This window comes from Dipodomys ordii, unplaced genomic scaffold (genome assembly GCF_000151885.1).
Source record: "Dipodomys ordii isolate 6190 unplaced genomic scaffold, Dord_2.0 Scaffold16, whole genome shotgun sequence".
Lineage (NCBI taxonomy): Eukaryota > Metazoa > Chordata > Mammalia > Rodentia > Heteromyidae > Dipodomys > Dipodomys ordii.
In genome coordinates this window covers 5,327,035-5,353,098 of record NW_012267232.1, presented here as the reverse complement: position 1 = coordinate 5,353,098, position 26,064 = coordinate 5,327,035, and positions in this window count along the sequence as shown.

Sequence of the window (26,064 nt, the reverse complement as noted above, 5' to 3'; positions counted from 1 at the left end):
AGAGTTCAAGCCCACACCAAAAAAAAGTCCTCCAGATTGTCATGTGCTGAAGGCTTGGTCCTCAATACATCACTATTCTGAGGTGACTGAGTCATAAGGGCTCTGACCTCATCAATGAATTAATCTACTGATGAAGTCATAGTTGAACAGGCTATTGTGATATTATATGGTTGAGTTTTGTTTTGCAGCCATTCAACTACTATCTCTTTTGATTGAGGAGTTTAATCCATTTACCTTTTAAGTAGTTATTGACAAGGAACAATTTACCATTGCCATTTTGTTAATTGTGTTCTACTTTCCTCTCTTGCTGTTTTCCTCTGTATTTCATTGATTTTTTTTGAAGTGGTATGTTTCTTTTCTCTGTTCATTTTCCTCTAGAGGTATTTTCTTTATGGTTACTATGAATCTTTATAATACTTTACATTTCTAACACATTGTTTTTTGGAATTACTCAAAAATATACTTTTTCTGAATGCACAAGTTATTTTTTTCTGGTGGGTCAACTCTGCTGTAGAACTGTAATGCACTGAAAAACTAGTTCCGGTGCTGTTCTCTCATTGTTTTTAATGGTTTAAAAGAATAATTTAATAGTTCATAATTTCTATCCCTTTGTCCATATTCTCATTTTTTCATATGTTATTTTCTGTGATATAATTTAGTTGTCTATCTGTGTTCAGTTTAAGGTCATTAATCTTATTTATTTATTTCTGTTGTGGGGCTTGAACTCAGGTTCTGGGCACTGTCCCAGAGAAATTTTGCTCTGCCATTTTGAGCCACAGCTCCACTTACAGTTTTTGAGTGGTTAATTGGAGATAAGAGTCCCACTGACTTTCCTGCCCAGGCTGGCTTTGAACCTCAACCCTCAGATCTCAGCCTGCTGAGTAGCTAGGATTACAGACAGGCATGAGCCACTAGTGCCTGGCTCAGTAACCTTACTGAATACAGGTAATTTTCATTCTTTGTCAGATAATTTATAGATCTTCTCTTCTCTATGACCAGTTTCTAGAGACTCATTTTCATTCTTTATTTGAGTCATTTTCCCTGTCTCTTTATATGCCTCATGGGACCCTGGCATTTGAAAAAAAAAAAAAAAGCTACTTTTTTTTTCTGTTTTAGGTTCTCTTCTTTTCTAAGCATATAGTTCTTTGGAACTTCTCTGTATAATTTTCCAACTAGAGAGGTTTTCTTGCTTCTTTTTAAAGAGTTCACAAACTTTTGCCCCTTCCAGTGTCTCTTTACTGTACTGTACTTTTGCTCTCGCCAGCCATTGGGCATCTGAAGTAGTCTAGTTCTTGGATCACTCTGATGAGGATCACCCTGGAGTGCCCCACCTCTACTCACATTATAATTAATATACATTGCACTCCTTTCCTCCTTCAAATTCAGAGTTGGGTGTTTTTTCCTGAGCTTTTTCAACTTAACTGAAGAGAAATTGTTGGCTTTTAGGTGAAGAGAAATAGCCATGGCTTTTCTTCCTTTTAGTACAGCTATTTTCCGCTTTGGGCTCACCTAGAGCCACTATGACTTCTTAACTGTTTTATTGAATTTCCTTAAAGGCATTTTGGTCCATACATTGTTGTTAGGTTGCTTTCTTTCTGGGAAAGTAAGAAATGAATCCATCTCTATCATCTTGCTGATATCACTGTTACCTTCTAGTTTAGAATGGAACTGAGTTTATTTGTGTTCATAACCCATAGAATATAATCCTGTCTTTGGATCTTTAAAAACATTTCCAATCTGAGCACAGGTGGCTCACACCTGCAATCCTAGCAATTCAGGAGGCTGAGATTTGAAGATCGTGATTTGAAGCCAGCTTGGGCAGGAAAGTTGGTGAGACTCTTATTGCCAATAAACTACTCAAAAAAGCTGGAAGTGATGTTGTGGCTCAAGTGGTAGAGTGTTTGCCTTGAGCAAAAGAAACTCAGAGACAGTGCCCAGACTCAGAGTTAAAACCCCAGGACTGGCAAAAAACAAAACAAAACAAACAAACAAACCCAAAAGCAAAACATTCCAAACATTTCTAGAGGGCCAGGCATGGTGACACATACCTATATTTCCACGTGTTTGGGTGTTTGAGATGGGAGAATCACAGTTCAAGGCCAGCATAGAAAAGTTAGTGGACCTTATCTTAAAAGCTAGAAGTGGGTTTTCACACCTGTAATCATAGCTATTCAGGTAGGAGGATTGTGGTCCAAGTCAGCCCAAGGCAAAATAAGCAAGCAAGAAAACAAATAAAAAAACAAAAGACATCTGTGACTTCTTTAAGGTTATGTAGTAATTAGCAGAGCCAGGACTTAAAAACCATGATTTCTGACATATATTCCAATTCTCTTTTGACTATATTTAGCTAGCAAAAATATAAGAATAATATTGTCATTTAAAAATATATATATGAAGGAATATTGTTAAAGAATAAGTAAGAGAATTTGTAAAATTTTTGGATTTCAGTGTTAAGAACGTGATGGACTGATGATTTCAACTGTTCCTTATGGAAAGAAAGCACAGATTATGGTACTGTAGTGGTTAGAGGCAGGACTCAGGTGGTAAAACACTAGTCAATGAGTGAAAGCATCAGCTACCAAGTTCAAGTCCTAGTCTTGGATTAAAAAAATATTAGATTCTAGAGTTTGAGTCCTCAGGATTATGTGAGCTATATGCTTTTATGTTATCTTAAACTTCAATGAGTTTCCAAGTCCTTGGATACTCTGAGGTCTGCCAATCTCTGACTTCAGTACATAAATTATATTTTAGAGGAGAAGAAGGAGAAGAAAGCAGAAAGTAAAAATGACAGGATAAGGAGGAGGTGGTAGAAGAAAATCTGCCACATAACCACCAAAGAGTAAATGTTTCAGGTTATTCTTCCCACATTCTACTGAGAATGAGAATGGAATCCACTGACAGCTAAAGTATCTTATACATGTTCAGGCAATAAGTGAGAGGCCACAATTACTTGCTAAGTGACATCTCAACAGGGTGAAATGAAGTTAAAACTCATTCAAGGAAGGAAAACAGATCAGAATGGTTATAATATTACTAGCCCTTTTATTCTTTTGTTCTTTGTCATAAATTTTTATTCAAGTGGTCAGGCAGAAAATATCTATGCCTTCAAATAAGCACAAATTTAATGTAATAAAATGTAATTTGGTAATTTAAGCCGAGGGGGGAAGACACAATAACTTTGGTATGGATGCCTTATTTCCATTAGTATTTCCATGTTTGACATTGTTTGCTTCTTCCAACCCTGGTGAGTATGGACTTCAGGAAAACGAGATTCTGAGAAGGTATCTAGTATGTCAGGTAATCCATCTGCAATGAAGTAGACCTGAAGGAGTTCTGCTTCATTGAAGTACTTGATTGGCTACTCCTGGGTATCAAGGGAATAGTTGTTTGTCATGTGTTTTAGGAATAGCATTCTAGTATGTAACATTTTCTCAGTTTCATCAATACTTAGAGGCTATTGCAATTGAAAATCAAAATGCCAAATTTGATAAGATGGCTAATGTTTGCTATTACGTATATGTTTTTCTTGATATTACTAATGGGCACTCTATTTCTGAGCCTTTAATGTAAAACTTTGGGTAATTTTTATTTCATTGGTAGTTTTTGCACCCTAGATTTTTATTTTAATGATTTTCTGATTGTACTTCAAATGGGAATCCCAAACCCATGATTGAAATCTTTTTGAGTACCATACATCACTTCTTAATTAGCTATTACTGATATCAACTCACAAATCCAATTACACAAGTCAATCAAAATGCTTATTAATAATGAAATACATTGATAATGAGGTACCCTTGCCCTTTCAGAGTTAATGTATGTCTTCAGAGAATAAGGTAGAAGCCTCTTGTGATCAGACCATGAATTCCAGGAAAGGGATCCAGAGCATTTTGGGTCAGAAGACCCAATATAGTGGGTCAATACACCTGGGTGAACCTCTAAAGCCTTTGTGGGTCTAAGTCAAAATAAAGAACTAGGGTAGTGAAGAATGTTTTGTAGAATACAAACTCAACAGAGAAGTTGGGGTTTGAGGCTGTTGAAGATTTAATTTATAGTAAAGAGGAATCAGTCCTGAGTTATTATATAAGACATGGGAATGTACAGATAGAAAAATCAGCTTTATTCCCCCCCCCCAAAAAAAGTACAGAAACAGGTCCATCTGCTGACTTTGAAACACTTCTCACCAATTAGAGACAATCTGATGTTATCCAGAGTCTAAACTGGAAAAAGGTCTTTAACAATATCTCTTCTAGGGGCAAAAATGATATATTTTCATTTCTTTAAAAATAATTCAAGCCAGACACCAATGGTTCACGTCTGTAATCCTAGCTACTCAGGAGGCTGAGATCTGAGAATTTCACTTCAAAGCCAGCCTGAGCAGAAAAGTGCCTGTGAGACTCTTCTCTCCAATTAGCCACTCAAAAACCACAAGGGGAGCTGTGGCTCAAGAGTGCTAGTCTTGAGCAAAAGAGCTCAGGGACATCAGCTAGACCCTGAGTCCAAGGCCTGTGACAAAAAAAAAATAAAATAAAATCAAGAAATTGAAGTATTTTTACTGTGTCTATTTAGTGGAGAGGGGAGCTCAGGCAGGACCTCATAACATTTGTTCAAGTTACTCAAACACTGCAGACTTTGCTCATCTCTCTCTGTTCCAGTCACCATGTGGAGTGAAAAGACAGTAACTATCAGGGTCTCACAGATCAAGATACAACTCATTAACAAACAAGCCGCAGGGGATTGTCCCGGGAGGGTTTTGTTTCATTCATTACTGGATTGTTAGTATTTAGAATAACCCCTAACACATAATGAGTACATACTGAGTATGAACTTGAGCAAAATTAAATATCAATACACTGTTTTAAAACTCAATGCCTTTAAGGGAAAATTATACCAGCTCAAATAATTGTGTTAAGGAATTAAAATACTGCCAGGCAGTGTCTACAGTACCTTTCCCAAGTGAAATGTCTAAAAACATGGTTTCCTTTAATTTTTACATCAAAATTTCACCTAACTCATGTTTTACCAATTAATTTCCCCTTTATTCTGATGCCTATACATCTTGCTTTTGAGAAATATCTGATTTAATATGTACAGGTCCCCCCAAATTTTGAAAATATGAATTTTCATTTTCATATACAAACCATTCATGTTCATATACAAACCATACAAAGCTCTGATGCTTTTTGCTGGCTCAGCCAAAGCCTGCCATGGATGAAATGGAGATGGGGCTCAGAATGAATGGTGAGACTCGCCAGAGTCTCTGCTTTGTGTCTGTCTAGGAATACCAGTTGGTTCACTTTTTGGTGGCTCCACCAATTAAATCACTCTTACCAAGTGAAAACATTACAATCAAACTAGATTCTGTCTGTAGATATAACTTGAGAGCTCGTTAGAAGTAAGTCCCTTGGGGAGAAATTTATACAACTCCTTTGACTTTTCATGAAAGATCAATCCCATAAAATAAGGGTCAAGATTTATGTTAGATGCTAGGTATCCAAAGAAAAATTTTTAAAAACTTCGCATTGTTTTTAGATTTAGGATATGAAAGTGACAAAGAAGGCAGTTTGAGGCTTAGTCTTGCCTAGATCTGTTGCTTTTGAAATTAGTGTAGTCATGTTATGAAAAGCGAGTAGTCGATAACAGCTCAACTTCAAAAAATAAAATCTCAAATCATGACCATACCTTGAGTGGACTTCTAATCTCTGGTCCTAAAGAGAAGGACAGGTCTTCCTCCATGCTCAGGTATGACCCACCTCCATTCTTGCTCCGAAAAGATTGGCAAGGGGATCATTTTTTCTTGTCTCCCAACTTGATGGGGGATATGTCCATCCCATTTAGGAATGAATTTGCTTCAGTCAGCATTGCAGTTCCCTAGGTTAGATAATCCAAATAATTGATGATACCTCCCCTAAACATCTAACTTGCTCAATTTTAAATTACTAATAGGATAGGTAATACTTTTTCAAAGACAATTTAGACTAGGGATTTTACACAATTAGGGATTTTGCACAATTAGGGAACAGAATATGGAATGTTTCCATTGGAAACCTGTGCTTTTGGGTTAATGCTGACAAGGCACAATTTTCCAGCAAACACTAGGTGGGATCGGCTTAGGCAATTTTCCCTAATCAAAAGAAATCTATTGTATAGATTTTTATCACTGCTACAAACAGAACAAAAAAGTCCCTTTCACTTGTAAATGACACTTCCTCATTCAAGGTCCCATCACCTGCCTCAGGCACTGATGAAGCCCCACACTGTGGCGAATATGGCTTGCCAGTGTCTACACATCTCTGCCAGCATGGATCTGACTTACATCATGGTGCCTTCCTCACTTCTTAGTTTGTTAATGAGGAATACTGCATGGGATTTGTTGTTTCTAACTTTATTTTAGCCTCTCTGTTTTCTCTATTCTGGGGAATCGTGTGATTAGGCTAGTCATATCATGGGTTCAGTATGTTCTTCTGCAAGTATGATTTATAGATCTGCTTGTGAGAACACATGAAGATTCTGTTATGCTCTGCAATAGGTATCTCAGATCATCCACAGAAGCCATCGCATCCACTACTATTAATCCAAATTTCTCCATAATCCTAGAAAAAAATTCAAGCATTACCCATTAGTACATAGTAAAAGAAGGCTGGGGATGTAGCTCAGAAAAGACTAAAAAAAGAACAAACTAGTTTATAAAATAGATTGACAAATAATATTGCAAGGAGAACTCGTACAGTGAAGTCAGATGCAAAATCAGTGAGTCTGGATATCATAATATCAAAGACACAATAGGTTCCTGTGCAGACCAAGTTTACCTAGGAGCTGAGGTAGTGAGGTCACCTAAATAGTAAGAAAGGAATGAAGGATGCCATACAAAGGAAATCAATATAGTCTTGGCTTCCACTCTTGCCATTTACTGTAAGATATAAATGTTCAGAGGCTAAGGTGAATAAGCCAATTGATTTGTCATTACTTAAGAAAAGTGGAAAACAAATACTGACATCTTTATTCATCTCTGCTATTTAGTGAGTAAAAAAAATATATGCAATAATAGTTTAGCTGCACCATCTATAAAAACTACAAGTTACACCAGGACATAACAGATTATACACGCCTTCAGCATTCACACACAGTGAGATCAAAGAAGGTTACTCTTAGGAGAGAAACTGAAAGGCATATGTCTACGTACATCTATCTGATCATACAAAATAATATTCATTGAAATGAACTCTAGGAAATGAAAACAAGAGTATTTTCTTCTTTTGCCATTTTTCTTTTCTTTTTGTTCTGTTTGTTCATTTATGTGTCTCTGGGAGTGTAAGGGGAGGCGGAGAAATGGAGGGACAAAGGGTGAACAAACGAAGCAGTAGTACTCACTGGATACTAGGTTTGAAAATGAATTATACAATTTGTGGGTAGGGATGGAAGGGGAAATTTTTGAGGAAAAGGGGGAAAGAAGTGTACTCTTTACCTGACATATGTAGCTGTAACCCCTCTGTACATCACCTTTTTAACAATAAAAAGAATTTAAGCCCCACAGATTAGTCTCCTTCTGTTGGACCATGTTGGGTGGGGTTGGCACATCAGGACAATAGGGCAATAAGGGAATCCATCAGGTGGTCATTTGTGTTCTGATGGAAATTTGAGAACTGGTTTTCTGCAAGTCTTATGTAGATATCCACTTACAACGAAGTGTTTCACTTTAATTCAAAGTAAATTATCTTGTATCCATGTTGCTTAAAGAGATAACTATAAAAGAAGTCTAGAAAAAAACAAAGCCTTTGTCTCTTATTGCAAAGGTTTTAATGTTTGAGTCAATTCTGAATGTTTTGAGATGTTGCATTATCAGGCGAATGATACAAACTTTCAGAAACCTGATAGAATAAGATCCAGTTCTGCACTCCCGTGTTCTCAAGATTCTTAAATCTGTTGCACAATGATCCTAGTTGCACTTTACCAGGAAGAAGATAGGAGACAAATTCTTGAGAAGAAGGGGTGTAATGAACTCTGGGTTCCAGAGAGTAGAGGGGGAGGGCCTGGCAAGAGGAGCAAGGAGAACAGAATAGAATGTACAGCTACAGCATGGGCACTCAGGGTTAGTGAACAGAGACATTCAGAGCCTCTCACAGAGGAGACAGCTCAATGGAACTGGGAATTAATGATCAGGCATCAGCTATCAGAGATGTGAGCCAGAAGGAAAGCTACCTCCAGTTTTATATTTGGAGATGTACCTAGCTGGTTCGGTCTCAGCTCTATGTCTATTGATAAAAACCATGGGAAAAAACTTACACTATGCAGCAGCTGGGAATGTGCTCACTTGTAAAATCCCAGAACTCCGAGGCCCAAAGAAGCTCCATCCTGTTTCCTGGGAGGAAGCAAGGCAACATGGCATACTTACATTGAGTGTGGGGAATTCTTTGAATGGTTTGTTTTATAATGCTTTTTGTAACTATGGGGTAAGAGAAATGGTGTGAGTTTTAATGTCTTTGCTTCCCACATTGCAAGTTTTGGTTGCCAGAGAAATCACTGATATAAAAAAAACAATTTAAATGCTGAAATTCAGAATGTTTATTTGAAATTGAATGTACTTAACCTGACACCATAATTGCTAGATAACCATTCTCCAAGGTGATGTTTACCTAAGAATCTGTGTTCTTTTCTGGTAAGTTAATTAAAAACAATTTTTTTCTTTAGTATTAATGGTTTAATAAGGTACTTGTTTAACCATAGTCACATGTAGTTCTCTCAGTTTAAAACTTACTTCATTCATTGGTGTAGGTATTTTCTCACTTTTTTTTCTTCCTCTTTTACTGTGGGAGGGATTCTGCTTCCATTTTCCATGATTCTTATCCACATTTTGGAGATCAAGATGTTGTAGGAAAAGCCACTGGGAGAGACCACACAGACACAGAGTACAGCCAAAAGAAAGTCTTTTTTACCTGCCAGGATTATACTGGGTAGTCAGGTGCCCCAAGTGCAGTCCCAAACCTAGTTTCATGACACCTTTGAAAGCAGAAAACCCATCTCCTTATTTGCTCAGGTATGGAAGTCCCAAAGGGTTCTTTCCTACAGGTACAAACCAAGTGGTGAGTTGCAGAAGCCAAGCACAGCACTGAGCTAGGGCAGCATGACCCATTACCTAGGAACATAAATGGAACAGTGGATACATATATCTTTAAGCGTCAAATCATAAGGAACTAGTCTCATGGGTGGGGATGCAGTCCTTTCTTTAAGATGGAGTTACAAAAGCAAAATGAAGTTACAGAAGCTGAGATTAAACTCTAAGATGGTGTGGTTTGATAAGCCTTATCACAAAGGAATGTTTGTAGCTTTTGGTGGCACCTCTCTGGGAATTAAGGTTATCTTAGAAATGAGAAGCCATTGGTACCAGTGTGCTTGGATAATACATTTTTTTTCTCAGTATCTACTGTTTAAGACAAGTGACAGTGCAGATGGTCTGATTTCATTAATCTAAAATTTCATCCAGTTAAAATTCCAATATAGTAGTAGTAACTATAATAATACTAGAACTTCATGAAGTACTAAGTGCTAAGGACCAGGCAGGCCCATGGCAACCACTAACAAGCATCGTCTCATTAGATCCTCATAACCACTTACATTAAAGCAGCCATAGTGAGCTCTGGGAAACTGGAGCACTGAAGGTTTGTGGTTACTAAATGAAAAAGCTGAGATTCTGACATGTGCCACGGACTCCACCTGAACTAGTTTTCTGGAGCTATGCATTGGGCAACTTCAACACCACAAATATATTTCCTCACAGTTCTGGAAACTAAAGATCCAAGATCAAAGCAGGAATGGATTCTTCTTAGGCCTCTCTCTGCCTTGAAGATGATTTTCTTTCCCTTGTGTCTTCACAAGGTCCTCCACTATATACCTGTGTCTTAGTGTTCCTCCTTACCTTTCTTCCTTCATTTCCTGCTCCTTTTCTTCCTCTTCCTCATCCTTTTCTCCTTTCAACCTCTCCTCCTCTTCTTCCTGCCCCTCCTCTTCCTTTTCTCAAATGGAATTTGATCTTTCTTTTTTTTTTTTCCAGGCAGCTTTGGAGTTTAATCTTTCTACCTCTGACTTCCCTTATAGTTATGATGACAGGTTTGCAATACTATGTCCTGTTTATTGACATAAGGGGTGGAAGGATGCTATCTCCTTAACATTTTGCCCAAGCTGGCCTTGAACTATAATCCTCCCAATCTCTATCTCCCAAGTAGCTGAGATTATAGATATGTGCCACTAGAAACATCTTTGAATCTCTTCTTCTTACAAGGACACCAACCAAATTAGATTAAACCCCACCTGCATGAAGTTAAGTGACCTTTAAAGTCCTTTAAAAGTTCTTTAAAGACTACATCTTCAAATGTAGTCCCATTGTGAGGTACTAGAGGTTAAGACTTCAACAAAGGACTTGTTTCTGTAGGAAGGGGCATAATTAAGAATCTCATACCACAAATCTGTTTAGGAATATCAAGTCAGCTAGACAGTCCCAGTCTGCCTCTCTAGAATTAGTTTTCCCTCAACTAATTTCTTGAAAGATTTCGATGACAAAACTAACAGAGAAAGTTGTGGACTCTGAGTCCTTTAAGGAATGAAGAAAGCCACCAAAGATGTGAGCAAGCAAGAGGACCTGAGAATGCTAGAAGGCTGTATCTTCTAAACCACTGTTTTTGGTTTGGGCACATATCTGAAAGCAAATGGAGCATATCATTTTCTATCTTTGCTTCAATGTTTCATCCTTTCTAGCCTCTTTTCACTTTTGTACTATAAATGCCACTACCAGTGAGTTCTTGCCTCTGAGATCTCTTATCATTTAAAAGTAAGTTATTAAATTTCAGACCCCTTTTGATATAGAGAGAAATCCAAAAAATGTTAGAGGGCACTTGTAATGTGTTAGTAAGAATTCACAGGGAGCCTTTTTTTTTTCTTGGTGAACTCCCAAATTTCATCAGACCTGCTTCATCCAAAGAAATATATCAGAAAGTAAATTGGAGCACTGCCTACAACCTGCCTTGTGGGAGTCTTTATTTCTATAAACTCTCAGGGGCCAAAGCCAATGGAGAAAGCAAGACCTTCCTTCTAACTCTCATTATCAAGATCTTGATTGTCCTATCCCATATTATTCTTTTTTCTTTCATTACTGAGTTTGTCCATGGATACATACCCCTACTTGTCCAGAGGCAAAATTAACTACCAATTTACTGCTGGATACCATGTTCAGTGTTAATAATCATGTTTGACAGCCTGTTAAGAACCTTCTGAGCCCGTTAGAGCTAATAGGTTTCTGTTTACATGTCAACTCCATATGATTGATTGGTTGTGACATTTAGGCAAGGGCAGTCTTGCAAAAGTTGTGAGGTCTTCTCTTCCTTCCTCCCTTCCTTCTTTCCTTTCCTCCTTTCCTTCCCTTCTCACCGCAGGGAGGGGTGCAGCAGCAGTTCCTGCCTGAACAGCATGTGGTTGTCTCTTTATCAGCTATCTGATGAAACAACCTATTTAATATAGCTTACATTTACCATATTTCCTTGTTAGTTTCAATAACAAACAATGGCTATGCTTCAGAACTTGTCTGGGATTCAATCTCCCAGCACAAAACCATGTGCTGGCAGAGATAGAAATGTGACTTGCCTGCTCTTTTCTCCCCACCTACTCCCTAAATGTCTTCTAAAAGGCATTTTAGTGAGGGGGTCACACATGCCCATACTTCAGCATTGTGAAAAATTGAATTACTTTACTTAGAGAAAAACATGAACTTACAACATGTCTTGGAGACATCACATATTAATAAATTCTAATAGAATACTTTCATTAACCCACCTAGTTTATCTTTGTATAGAGTAGGCTTGAGGATCCAAGAAAAGGGGAGTTATTTTCACAGATCTTCCAGGACGTGGACTCTCCTAACCACAGCCTTTGGACATCCTATTGAGGGGAGATCAATGTGTTTAGTGAAAGAACAGCTGTGTCTTTTCTGACAGTGATTTTGAGGTTGATTCATATTAGTTATAGATTGTACATGCATTTGTAACTATTAGCAACAGGACAAGTATTAGTTAAAAGCTTGATCAGCATTTGCAAAATGATATAATAAAAGTTTCCTTTCTAGACAAAACCTCTGGCATTACTGTCCCTCATATCTGTGCTTATTTAAGGAGCTTTTAGTGGGTAACAGAAGGCTCACATGTGTAATCCTAGCTATTCAGGATGCTGAGATCTGAGGATCACAGTTTAAAGTCAAGCCAGAGCAGGAAAGTCCATGAGATTCTTAACTCTAATGAAACAGCAAAAGCTAGCAATGGAGCTGTGGCTCAAGTGGTAGGAGTCCTAGCATGGAGCACAAAAGCTCAGGGATAGTGCCCAGGCCCTGAGGTCAAGCCCTAAGACTGGTCCCAAAAAGAAGAAAAGAAGAGAGAAGGAGGAGAAGGAGGAGAAAAAGAAGCTTCAGTAGTTAAACACTAGTCAACGTGACATATAACCAGAAAAGGTCCAGGTTCTGTGAGAGATAAAAATCATTGTTTTCATGAGAAAACTTATACTTAGTTGAGGATATTGAAAGGACTAAGGAACAAATCTAAAATAATTCAGGGGAAAAATGATCTTCACATACCTTTCCTTGTTTCCACCACACATTGGTCTTTTGAGACTGTTATTTGTATTATCCTCATTTTACAGATGAAGAAACAGGATTAAAGAAGTTGAATAATAGTTGTATTCATTTCCTATAAGAGTTACATTAAATGAGAAATGTCTTGAAGGTGCTTAGCACAGGGCTGGGATGAATGAGGAAGGTGAAGGGTCAGAATAGGACACCTGCAATCTTCTGCCTTTCAGTACAAGGTACTACCTGCCCTGTGAACTCCAGTGTCTCTCATCTTAGATTAGACATATGGCTCAGATACACATTTACAAAGATGACCATGAGCAAGCTACTTATTTGCTCTGTGACTCTGTTTCTTCATTTGTAAAGTAGGAATAGTTCAGTGATTTCCCCCACGGGCTGATGTAAAGATAAAGTGATTTATTACTTGTGCAGCTTTTAGAATAGGACTCAGCACACAATAAGCTCCCTGAAGGAACTCCCCAGAAGGGATTAAAGATGGAGGTGGGGTGCATTCAGTGTGGATGGCTTCTTCAAGCAGCACACATCACTTCTCCTGCTGGAACAAATGCCAACAGGAACTGAATTGGCACATCCTGCCGATCACCCACCTCGAACAGTTGGGAGAGGCATCGTGTGGCTGCATTTGCAAACCTACCTCCACCGCCTCTCTTGCACCTGTCAAAACTGCAGGGGCTGCTCAACCACACATGGAAAATGTAATTTGCCATAAAGTCATTTTTCCCCAAATACATCTGTCCATGCTTGAAGGTGGCAAAACACATTTGAGAATTCACAATCCTAGATAGAGGGTATGAACTTGTCAGCTTGTGCTGTCAACAGGCTTGATGTCTCAGCATTGCTGTCATCCAAGAGCTGCTTGTTATCTGCCCAAGTGGGAACTGGAAGGTTCTCCAACAGGAGAAGGAAGCTTTATCAAGCTCCAGGGATTATGAAAAGCCATACCCTTTGACTTTTATAAACTGGAAGGTTTAGTGTTGATGTGCCCTTAGCTTCCTGATCCTATGATCTTCTCCCTTTCCCTTATCCCCTCCCTTCATTTTTCATTCCCTTTCTTCCCTTCCAGGACCCCATCCCAGGGGCAGGAAGCAGGTCAGCTTTGTTTGCCACTCTGCAAACGTTTGCTAAATGAAGTTACTGCTTATTTTGTGTTTATCAGGTGTTTAAGACAACTCGGTAAGGATTTGAACACAGGCCTGTTCTATGACAGAGACAGAAATTTAAGCCATGATGCTTCTGATTGTGTGAAAAGAGCTTGCATTCCAATCTGTAGTCACTGAAGCTTTGGTTCTTTTAATTTTATAGTTATATGTGAGGAAATGAGTCAAATATAAGCAAGTTATAGATTAAATAAGAAAAACAAGAAATATTCTAGCTCCAGAAACTAAATTAGATGAATAATGGTGAATATACATGTCATTCAAATATGCTTTATTAAAAATTGAGCAAGGTGTGGTAGGGCATGCCAGTAACCAGGAGACTGAAGTAAAGAGGGTATGGGTTCAAGGCCAACATAGCAAGACCCCATTTCAATCCCTGCTCCCTTTAAAAAAATGGGAAAATATGACTTTGGAGTCAGACTCCTAAACGTGGAATCCAGTTCAGATTCTGTATGTCCTTGAGCAAACTTAATTTCCTCAACTATAAAACTGGAGTGGTAATGCCTAAATTACAGAGCAGTTGTGAAGACTAAATAAGCTAGAACATGTAAAGCACTTGGCTCATGTTAGTACTAAATCAGTTGATATTTTTCTCTGTTTGAATCACACCTCTTCACAAATATAGAGGAAGGCAATTTTTTTGGCAATTTAAAGAATTGGGATATGAATATAAAAGAAACACTACTCTTGATATGTCATGATCAGGCAAGTAAGAAAAAGCAACATTAAAAATAACTAAAATAGAGGAGACAAATGAGGAAAAAATAATGATTTTCAATAGTGGCCATTTCCCATTGAGTAATATGATATTTGTCTTTTACAACTTTTTTTTTTTTTTTGGTGCTGGTCTTGGGGCTTGAACTCAGGAACTGGGCACTGTCTCTGAACATTTTTTGCTCAAGGCTAGTGAACTACCACTTTAGCCACACTCCCACTTCTGACATTTTGCTGGTTAATTGTAGATCTGAGTCTTCTAGACTTCCTTACGGTGAGCTAGCTTGAACTGAGATCTTCAGATCTCAGCTTTTTGAGTAGCCAGTGAAACGATCCATCAAAGGATCTCTCACATCCATGCCAGGGACCACGCAGAGGCAGGCAGGCACAGGAGAAAGATTATTACAAGGTTTATTAGAGGAGTCAAATATCCCCCGGAGAGGAAGCACATGGCACTCTCCGCTATCTAGGTAGCAGCAGGGTCTCGGGCTAGGAAGTGAGGTAGATGGGAGCTCAGGTGGGTCTGGGCAGAGAGGGGGAGGGGCCAGCTGTATGGCGGGAACTCCAGGGAGGGGAGGAGTCAGGTCTTGGTGGAGCTGAGGACCAAAGGTGGGTATAATACTTACAGCCAGGATTTACAACTCTTTTTAATGATTTTTTTTGATAATCATTGTCAAGAGAAAAAGATTGAGTGAAATTAGTATAATTTTCTACTTCTTTTAGGAAGCTCCATTGATTAACAATACAATTGCTGGGAGAAGGAAGTGTAGACTTTGAATATTGGGTAAGGAGCATAGAGGGTTCACAAGATAAAGTGACTTAAGGTTGTAACTTTGTTTTGGAGGTTTGCAATTTCCAGTCCAATGAGTGGTGCTCACAAATGATATAGATGTGGGCTCAGTTGGTTATTTTGCTAGATATAAAAAGGTCATTCAAGCTATTCACTACGATCCTGAGTATCATAAAAGTTACTTGGGAATATTACCTTCACAACACACTGCTCTGCAGATCAGTATTCTGAAAAACAGTTCTCTACAAGTTGTGTATTTGCAGGCAAAGGTGTAAGTGACAACAGCAATTAATTTCCTGGTTGGAAAAAAAAAGCCAAAACCTTGAAACAAAGATGTCTTTAGTGAAGGCTTAACAATTTTTTCTCTCTTTAGAAAGAGAAAAACAATTTTATGTTATGTGCCTCGTCTTGACAACTTCTACCATGTCAATTTTAGGAAGAGCATATGGAAAAAGGATCACATCTTATTCATTAGTAAAAGTGATTTATCCTTCGGGTTTAAACCAAATGTCTGGGCGGTTTTCACAAAGCGAGATAAGTTAAATGACGAATGGTACAATTTGTTTTGTTTTACCAAAGAAGGAGCGTCACTGACTTAAGGGCTTGTTTACAAAGGAGTTTTGAAGAAGCTTTCCATCTTCCCAGACTGGGTACCTGAAGCATAGATCAAAGTTGTAATCTATCTTCCTTTTGTGCTAGAAAATTGAAGACTATTAAAAACAAAACAAAACACAGAATACAAAGAAAAAGCAGTTTGGGGTAAAAAGCATTAAGTAGAAAAAAGCTGATTTAAATGTTAAGGGGTTTTAAATATTAATATTTGTATCTCCTCCTATAAAATATTTTTTCCATAGACTTTTACTGCATAAGTCAGGATAATGGGTTTACCTAATTTGTATTTTATAGCAAATGTAAGGTGCCTGATATAAAAATGCCTGAGGTTTTTTCCAAGATGAAAGTAAACACAAATTCGTCTAAATCTAAAAAGCTTCTGACTTTCTTGCTGTGGTAGGGATCAAACCCAGGACCTTGTGTCTGACTATTAGACAAGCTCGCTATCCCTGGGCTATGTATCCTACCCTGTTCCCAACATTGTTGTTGTTGGCTGTGGGGCCTGAACTCTGGGCCTAGGTGCTGTCCCTCAGCTCTAGCTCAAGTCTAGCACTCTACCACTTGAGCTACAACACCATTTCCAGCTTTTTCTGCTTATGTGGTGCTGAGGAATCAAATATAGGGCCTCATTCATGCAAGGCAAGCACTCTACCACTGAGCCAGCTTCCCAGACTCTGTTCCCAACATTTAAATAGAGGGGAAAAAAAAGCTTTACCATGGATGATTAATGGTGGGCTTGCTTCTTTTTCCTGTATTTGAAGCCAATTCTGTTTCAACTGGTAAAAGTAGGATACAATGGGAGAAAAATATTAAGCAACCCATAAACGATGACGGAAGGAAATCCTGTCCAAAGTGTTTTTCTTTACTCTTTTCATAATCACTGTCTTTTGATTGCCATACTGTTGATAATAACATAGTTTGATTTCAAATACCCTAAAATTCTAACAACTAAATTCTCAAAATATTCATTGAATAATTCATTGTAATGAACATTTGATTCCTTAAAAGTCTGTATATGATCTCTATCTATCTATCTGCCTGTCTGTCTGTCTGTTTGTCTATCTATCTATGTGTATCATCATTAGTCAAAAATATTACCATGAAAAACTAAAAGAAAATAAAGGTCAAAAGCTTAAAAAGTCATGTTGAAACCGAAATTGAAAATGAAAGCACAGAAGCATAAAAGTTAGGCTTAATTTTTTAAGGATGGGTCTATTGTGTTTTTTCCTATATAAATTTACTTATTCCTTCCTTTTTTTTTCTAACTTTAATATTATCCTTTTGGTTTCATTCTCTCCTTCACCTATCATTGAACTACTATTTGAGCTGTTACACCAGAGGGCATACTGCCAGCCTTTGCTTTGTAGTGCTCCAGTTTCTGCCTCTTTTGTCCCATTAAGGAATCATACTTGATACCTCAGAATAATAAATGGATGACTTTCTCTAGGACAATTCCCAGTTTTGCTTGGACAAATCATGTTCTTGTTTTCTTATAATGATGATAGTCCTGACAATTTGCACTCACTAAAAACTAATTCCAAATATTACTTCTGATAAGTAGGACTATTAGGCCTATGAAAAAGGAAGGAGTAAGGAAATCTCTTATTTGTATTTGTGTATAGAATGTTTTCATGACCATGTGGTACTTTTATAAAATAAACACCTTAAAAATGAATATATGGGCCAGGTGCCAGTGGCTCAAATCTGTAATCCTATCTATTCAGGAGGCTGAGATCTGAGGATGGAGACTCAAAGCCAGCCCAGGCAGGAGAGTCCATGAGACTCTCATCTCTAATAAACTACCAAACTGGCAGAGGTGGAGCTGTGGCTCAAGTGGTAAAGTGCTAGCCTTCAGCAAAAGAAGCTCAGGGATAGTGCCCAGGCCCTGAGTTCAAGCTCCAGAACTGGCTCACACGTACACACACACACACACACACACACACACACACACACACACACACACACACACAATTCATGTTTCATCCTCAACACATATAGGGAATGGCTATAGGAAGCATTTTAGTTTTTATAGTCTGCCATATTGCTACAAACTGATTCTTTAAGGCATTGAAGTGGTTGTTGCCAGACAATAATTTAGGGCATGGGGTGGGGGCTAGGAAATATGACCCTCTTAGAACTTTTTAATACAATTTTATCAATATGACAGACTAAAACAATTAAAATGCCTCTGATAGCTACTAACTTAATCCCTATGGGCTCCTGCATTTGTCCACAAATCACAAGACTAAAGATCACCTGAGACTTACGACTCCTTCCTTCACATACATGTCCATATATGAGCACAGGCTTATAGACAATATGTATCTTCCTCCTCCCTCCACAGAATTTCTGAGAGAAGACCAGTGCCAGGAGCTAGAGAGTAAGTATACCCATCTTGCAAAGACCTGTTCATCGTTTACAACACAAGTCAATCATTTCTTCTGTAAACCTTTTCCTATTCTTTTATTTCCTTGTACATCTCTCTATTACTGGATTCATTAGATTACACTTTCACATCTAAATGTCTATTTATTAGGGATTATATCTCTAAGTCCTAAAAAGGTATCTAGCTCACAGATAGCATTAAGCAAATGTTTACTGATTTTAACTTATCAGGATTTCAGAGTAACTTCCAGGAAATGTATGGACACTGGCTCAAAAACAGCATTTACCAACAATCTGTTCCCAGAACTTTTTTAATCTGGAAAAGTAACAGAGGTTAGACCTTTTCAAAGGACAAGCTAGGCAGGAGTGTAAAATACTACAGATGCTATGGACAAAAGTTTGGTGACTCCTCAAGAAGTTAAACAGAGAAATACCAAAAGTTGATAACAAGGATTCAATCATTTGTACACCACTGTTCACACCAGCATGTTTTGTGTAGCCAAAGATAGAAACAACTCAAAGTCCTTCAGCAGACAAATTGATAAACAAAATTGGTATATTCCTATGTTACAATTTGACTGTGAAACAGTCCCCAGGCTCAGACATTGAATGCTTCGTCTGTAACTAGGGGCACTATTTTGAAAGGTGGCAGAGACTTTAGTAGCTTGAGCCTATCTGGATGATGTAGGCTAATGAGAGTAGGTGGCACACTGGCCCTTTCTTCTCTCCATCTTCTCTGTCTCTCTCCTTTCTTTCCTTCTTTCCCTTTTCATCCTGTTCAGCATGAGTAGTCTCTGCCACCATGATACTCTGTTTCATCATTGGCCCAGAATCAACAGAGGCAAGCACTATGAACTACAATTTCCAAAATTGTTAATCAAAACAAATGATTACTGCCTTGGTCACAGCTACAGAAAGCTAACTAACACATCATACAATAGAATATTTTTTCAGTGAATGAATGACATTCTGCAACATTCAATAGCATGGATGAATCTTGAAGACATTATGCCAAGGGTCATAGTCAATTGTAAGAGGGAAAATATTGTATGATTTACATGAGAGACCTATAGTAGTCAGGTTGGTAGAGACAGATAGTAGATTGGTGATTGCCAGGTGCAGCAGGGAGGGAGAAATGACAAGCTAATTTTTAATGAGTACAAAGTTTTTATTTGGAATGGTGGCCAAACTCCTGACAATGAATAATGGTGATAGTTGCACAAAATTGGGAATGTATATCATACCACTGAACTACATACTTAAAATAGCTCCAATGGTAAACATATTTTGCCACTATTAAAAAATAGCTTGATATCCTCTTGACTGAAGGAAGGATAGAATTTATCTAGAGAATGAATGAGCTCATATCTGAAAGTCTGGTCCATTTGTTCCAGAAAAGAATTGACATTTGCAAACATCTTTCCTCTATAAGTTTCTTATAGGGAAACTTTGTTAGACAAGGCTATCCAGAGAAACAGACCCAAAAGGACACAAACACACACACACACACACACACACACACACACACACACACACACAGATTTATTAGGAGAAATTTGTTGATTGATTGATTATGGAAGCTGAGAAATCCCACAGCACTTCACTCACAAACTAGATACTAAATGAAGCCAGGAGTATAATTTCATCTGAATCTGAATGTCTGAGAACCAGTAGAACTAATGATGTAAATCTCCATCCCAGGACAGAAGAGAATGTGACATGTCCCAGCCCAAGCAATGAAATGGGGGAAAGCAGGAGAATTCTTCTCCATCTTTTGTTCTATTCAGGTCCTTAAGGTGGGGTGAGGATAAACCACACCGAAGAGGGTGATCTGCTTTGCTGAGCCCATAGATGCAAAGGCTAACCTTATCCAGAAACACATGCAGGACACAACCAGAAACTGTGTTTAATAGAGCTCACTTGCGGCCCATTCAAGCTGGCAACCATCACAGAAATACGAGAGAAATATCTTTGTCCCCTTTTCTGAAGCCAACGTTGATTCAAGGAACATTCCTCTGTACCATCTTTGTTAGCTCTTAGTATTCATAAGTAAAACTGTAATAATTTAATCTCTTCTGCTTAACCACTCTTCTGATTAATTGTTCTATAGTTAAGAGATTGGTGAAAGGTACAGCATGACCAGACATTTCAGCTAACAGGACAAAACCTAACACAACACCATGTTTTTGCCTTGCTCCTGCATTTCCTGCTCCAGATGGAAGAAAGAACTGGACCTTATCAGAGACCTTATCTGACCTGCCTTCTCCAGAATTTCACCAGATAATCTCAATGCAAACTGAAGAAGGGAGTGGGGAAACAGATGGAAACATCCTCTTTCAGCACTTGTTAGTGCAGATAGCATATGGTTGTGTTATAAACTCTTGAGACATGCTCCTGGAAGTCAGTCCTATGGAAGCCAGTCTTAGACCCACTGCTACCATGGCAACTGCTAGAGCTCCAGATTCTATTGGGCTGTTCCTCCAGCCCTCGGCCACTGAGCTGTGACCACCATTCTGTCCCATTTTTCACAGATTGCATTGCAAGTGTGCATACCACAAAAGGAGTTCATTTTTTGCTGCTCACAGAAAAGCTTTTACTTCCTGTGTGAAGCCCTCACCTTGTGGGTGTTGCTCAGAAATACCTGAGTGGCTCCCTTTGGATGCTAAGGCAAGATGGAGGTATGATGACATCTGCTTTTGTTTCATTGTGTGATTCTTCTGATGGGAAAATCGTTACAGTAATGGCAGGGAGTAAGCAGAGGAAAAGGCAAAGAATTGAATGGTGTGTGACTACTTTCTGCTTTGGCATCATATGACAGTCTACTTTAGGGAGAAGACACCCTGGAAGGATGATACCATTACAATACTTTAAGATGGCAGCAGCAACTACCATTGAGAAAGATCAAGCAATAATTTTAAAATGTCTTCCATCAAGTGTGGTGACACACACCTATAATCCCAGGTACTTGGGAGGCACAGATGGAAGTATCATGATCTTATGTCAGTTCTGTGCAAAGACATGAGACCTTATCCGAAAAATAACTAGAGCAAAAGGGCTGGAAAGTGCAAGGCCTTAATTTGAAACCTTCATACAACAATAACAACAAAAAGAAAGAGAAGAAAGAATAAAAGGAAAGGGAGGTATTGTTTTTGATTTCTAATTACAATTATTAACATACAAGCTAGCAAGTCAATTTAAAAAGCCATTTTAGACTTTATTTTAATTCAAGATATTTTCAGATCACCGGGTGTGTGATTCTGGTAATTTTCCATGCTAGAATCCATCAACTTTTGTTGCTAAAGATATAATTTAGTGATAAATTAGAAATATATCCGTATACTTCGAAAGGACTACTTTCTTCATATTTTAATAATTTATATAATTAAAATTCATAGAAGGAACCAAGTGGATCTAGAGCTGGTCAGATCTTAATGTAGTAAGTAGAAATTCATTTTCTTTATAATAAGGGGTTAGGGGTTTGTTAATTCCTGTCCATTATCAATGTGCATGCTTCATATTTTGCATAGCTTATCACAGTATATTAATGGCTATTCACTAAATTCCTGTGAGCAAAATTCATTGGAAGATGGTATCATCACTGTCTTACCTACTTTTTCAGAAGAGAGAAATGAAGATAGATTGAGTTTATTCTTCCTGGAGGAATCTTTCTGGAATAACAACTTTTTAAACTGGCTGGAAAACATGGGAGAGAGGTGGAAAAGAGATGAAAAGGGAAGAACAAAGCATATCTGTTTTTAAATTTCACTTATGTTCCAACATACTGGAGATTTGAAGGCAGGCTCTTGGCTTCAACTTCACACTCTCTAGATCACATTGCTTCCACTGGTGACTGTGGAAATGAATTCATAATGTTTAACACTTCCCAGCTCACATGCCCCTTCTGTTTTCTTCACACCATGTTGCAGATCTGCTTGTTTGTGTTCTCTCCGTCTCTCTAAGCCATTTGCCTCAGATGACATAACACTAAGGAGTCCTTTGATCAGAATGGTGGAGGCCAAGCTTTCCTGGCCTCAGGTGAGCTGTAGAGCCCCAGTTCCCAGCCTAGAGTTTGACACCTGAGAATGGAGACTAATGCCCATCAAAGCCGTTATGTCATTTACTGTTAGTTTATTAAGCCTTTTAAAGTCTTCCTGTTGGCTTCCTTCCTCTTTGGCTTCAGTTTTCTTGTTGTTGCTGACGTTCAGTAATCCTTATTAGAGATTTTTTTTGGTTACATTCCACATTTGAATACAACATCTGTTTGGAAATTGAAGCTCATTTTCACACTTTTCTTAAAACATTCACTTACACTGAGAAGATATGTATAGATGCATATGCAGCAGGAAGAACATTTGCTATTTTGAGGCTTAACAAGAAATTAAAGGATGCAGAGAAAAGAGAAGGGAGAGAGGTCTGTTTGGAGACAGTGGAGAGAGAGAAGTCAGGCCTACCAGGGGTGGTGGATTACTTCAGAAACAGTGGTGTCACATTGCTTTACATGGCTCAGAAATCCAACATTGAAATTGCCCTTTTCTCCAATCTGCCCAGATACCCCTTTTCCTGATCTTCTAAATCAGAAGGTTTCTAGATTTTTCTATGTACACAGAAGCAAATATGAATAAATCTACTTCCTTACTTATTTACTGAGAATCAAATTTCAAAAGTAGCCCAAGAAGAACAGTCTGAGAGGCACTTTTATCTCCTATTAACCAGCAAAAAGCTAAAGTGGAGCTGTGGCTCAGGTGGTAGAGTGCCAGCCCTGAGCAAAGAGGCTAAGCAAAAGCAAGAGGCTCTGAGCACACACACACACACACACACACACACACACACACACACACACACACATATGAAAATGAACATTTTCAGGCAATGGCTGTACCTCAACTGGTAAAATGCTTGCCTAACAGGCACAAGGCCCTGGGTTTAAATACCCAATACTGCACCAAAACGAAATCCTCACTGCTCTCCATTACAGTAGTAGGACTAAGGAAAAGTAAATGCTCTGAGAGCAGAACATATGATGAAGGAGAATCAGGGTGGGGAGGTGGTTGCTAATTTCATTGTAATAAAGGAGCCCTCGCTGAGAAAGTAATATTTGAGCAATGATATGAGTTGGGAAAAGCATACGAGGGAAAAGTTCAACCCTGCTCATAATGAGGAAAATCATTTCCACCTGCATTTGCCAGGCGCACAGTGACACTTGAAATGACCCTAAGGAAACTGGCCCAGAGGCCACGTGGAAGCAGACATGCAATCTCAGGAAAGCAGTCTCTCTTTCCTGGTATCTCCAGTGTCAGTGGGGGTGGGGTGGAGACTTGCACACAGTGTTATTAATGTGTTTTCTTCCTCCAGGAAGAAGCCAGTGCTTCAAGTTCTACTGTGGCAACCATATGAATGAGCTAAAACCAAAGCAGGAATCTAAAGGGTCAGCTCTGTTCCTTTGCTTCTGGCAGCTGCTGAAGGCAGTGGACAGGGTGACCCTTCTACCTCTATTTACTGAGCACTGACTGAGTTACGTGAGATTGCTAAGCGTACAATCTCATCTGGCTCTTGCTATAGCCCTATGTTGTTGTAACACAGGTCCTTTTATTCTATTTTGATGGATTAGGATTTAGCAATGTTATACATAAAATGTTTTTTTTTTAATTCTCAGGTTATGGAAAATGGCCAAGATCACACAGATCCTAAATGGCCAGATTCTGAAGCCTATGATGGCTGGGATGAATTCACTGCCATCTCTGCCTTGCAAAACAAATATCAATGACTGGTTTGGTTTTGTAATAATAAAAATAACTGAAGCACATAATTTGTAAAGAGAAGACATTTATTTGGCTCATTGTTTTGGAGGCTGGAAGTCCAAGCTTAGGTGGCTCTAAGCTATCTGTTTAGCCTCTGGGGTAGGCCTACTTGCTGTAACGCAACATGGTGAGACAGGAAGCCAGACAGATTCAGAATTCAGGCTCACTTTTTCTACCAACCCATTCCTCAGAAACCCTTGCTGCATAATTAGCATTTATCCCTTCCATGAGAACCACCAATAACTTGATTACTTCCCACTGGGCTTCTTCATCTCTTTAAAGATTCCACTGACTCAACATTGCCATTCCTGGGACCAAATGTCCAATGCATGAAACTTTGGGGGACAATTGAAATCATAGCAGCTGCCTTCTCCTTCAAGTTTGGAGCAGTTCAGTAATGGCTCCAAGTAGAACAGATAAATATGTATGCTCTGCCCTGGCAAGAGATATTGTGATTGCTACTTGCCACTCAGCATGGTATTTTTTCCCCCCTTAAAAACAAAATGTCATGTTATATCTGTTCCTCCTTTAAGGCCATCATAGCCTTATGGCTGTCTGATTTCTGAGCCTCCTTGTAGATTGCCAAGGCAGGACTGCCACAGGAAAGTCCCAGTCATTGTTTTGTCACTCTTCATCATAAAATATGTCACTGTCTGCAGTCACTTAAAAGTTAGCAGCACCTCAGCACTATTGTAACAACACATCTCACATTCACCAGCATATTATTTGTCAGGTTACTAAATTACTTGGCTTATTGCTGACAGAGTTTACAGGAAAAGCAACAGGTTTTCCATTGAACGAATCTATTTTAGGAAAGATGCAGTGGGTCTTACTTACACTGTTTACATTAAAATGCTATCTAGGATGTCCCTTTCTCAGTTTGAATTCCAACAACTCATTAAAGGTAGAAGATACAACATCATTCTTTTTGTGATAAAACCTGTTCCTATTCTAATGCCAGGGGCTGGCCAGGCAATAGAGCTGGAGCTAGTTTGCCAATTCTAACATCAATAATTCAGCAATACTCCGTTTTGCAAAAATATAGTCTTTTCTGTTCTTTTCTCATTCACTTTGATTGTTGGAAAGTTAAGACCTACAATAAAGTTAAAGTGTGTAACATTGCTGAAGAAGTGGCCAAACACTTTTTTTCTGTATTGAAAATGGAATGTGTCACTGTATTTTTGCTATTCAGATATAACACTTGGAAGTATACTATTCTTTAGAAATTAAACTTCTGAGAAGTTGCTCAAGATAATTCATCAACCATATATATATGTTACATTACATTATATATGTTTTATATTATAATTATATATTACACAATATATAATTATATATGCTACAGTATATGTATTATATAGTATATACTATATATACTATAACATATAACACATGCATATATAATTTATATATACATATATAATGTATATGTGTGTGTGTGTTCAAAAACAGTTTTAAGAGCTCTTCGGATTTATTTTTCTCAATATACCACCTATCCACTGTGTACCTTAAACTGGCTCAATCAAGTGTGATGCTGGTATAGAAATGATAAAAGGGAGACAGAAAATTATTGTTTGATATGTTGTTTTTCAGGTATTTGGAAGCAGTATTCAGAATTATATTCTAAGAAGGTGTCAGTTTTCAGCCTGAATTTTGTAGTAATCTTCAATTTGACATTCAAAGATACTTCTCTATCAGAGTAAAATATGAATCAGTAAGTACAGATCTGTTGGGCTATTTCTGAAAATGTTTGCAAGTCACCCATGGTTCTATCCTAGAGCAGAGGAAGCAAACAGCTGAAATCATTTATATGGCTGCAAATGTATAAATGACCCTCCTTTTTTATTGCCATCCTTGAGTCATCATCAAGGATTCTGAGATTCTGAACACTTTGCCTTTCATTGTCTATACTGTATCTTGTAGGTGCTTGATAACCATTTTGTGTGTGAATGAATGAGTGAGTGAATGCCTGTGTTTATGACT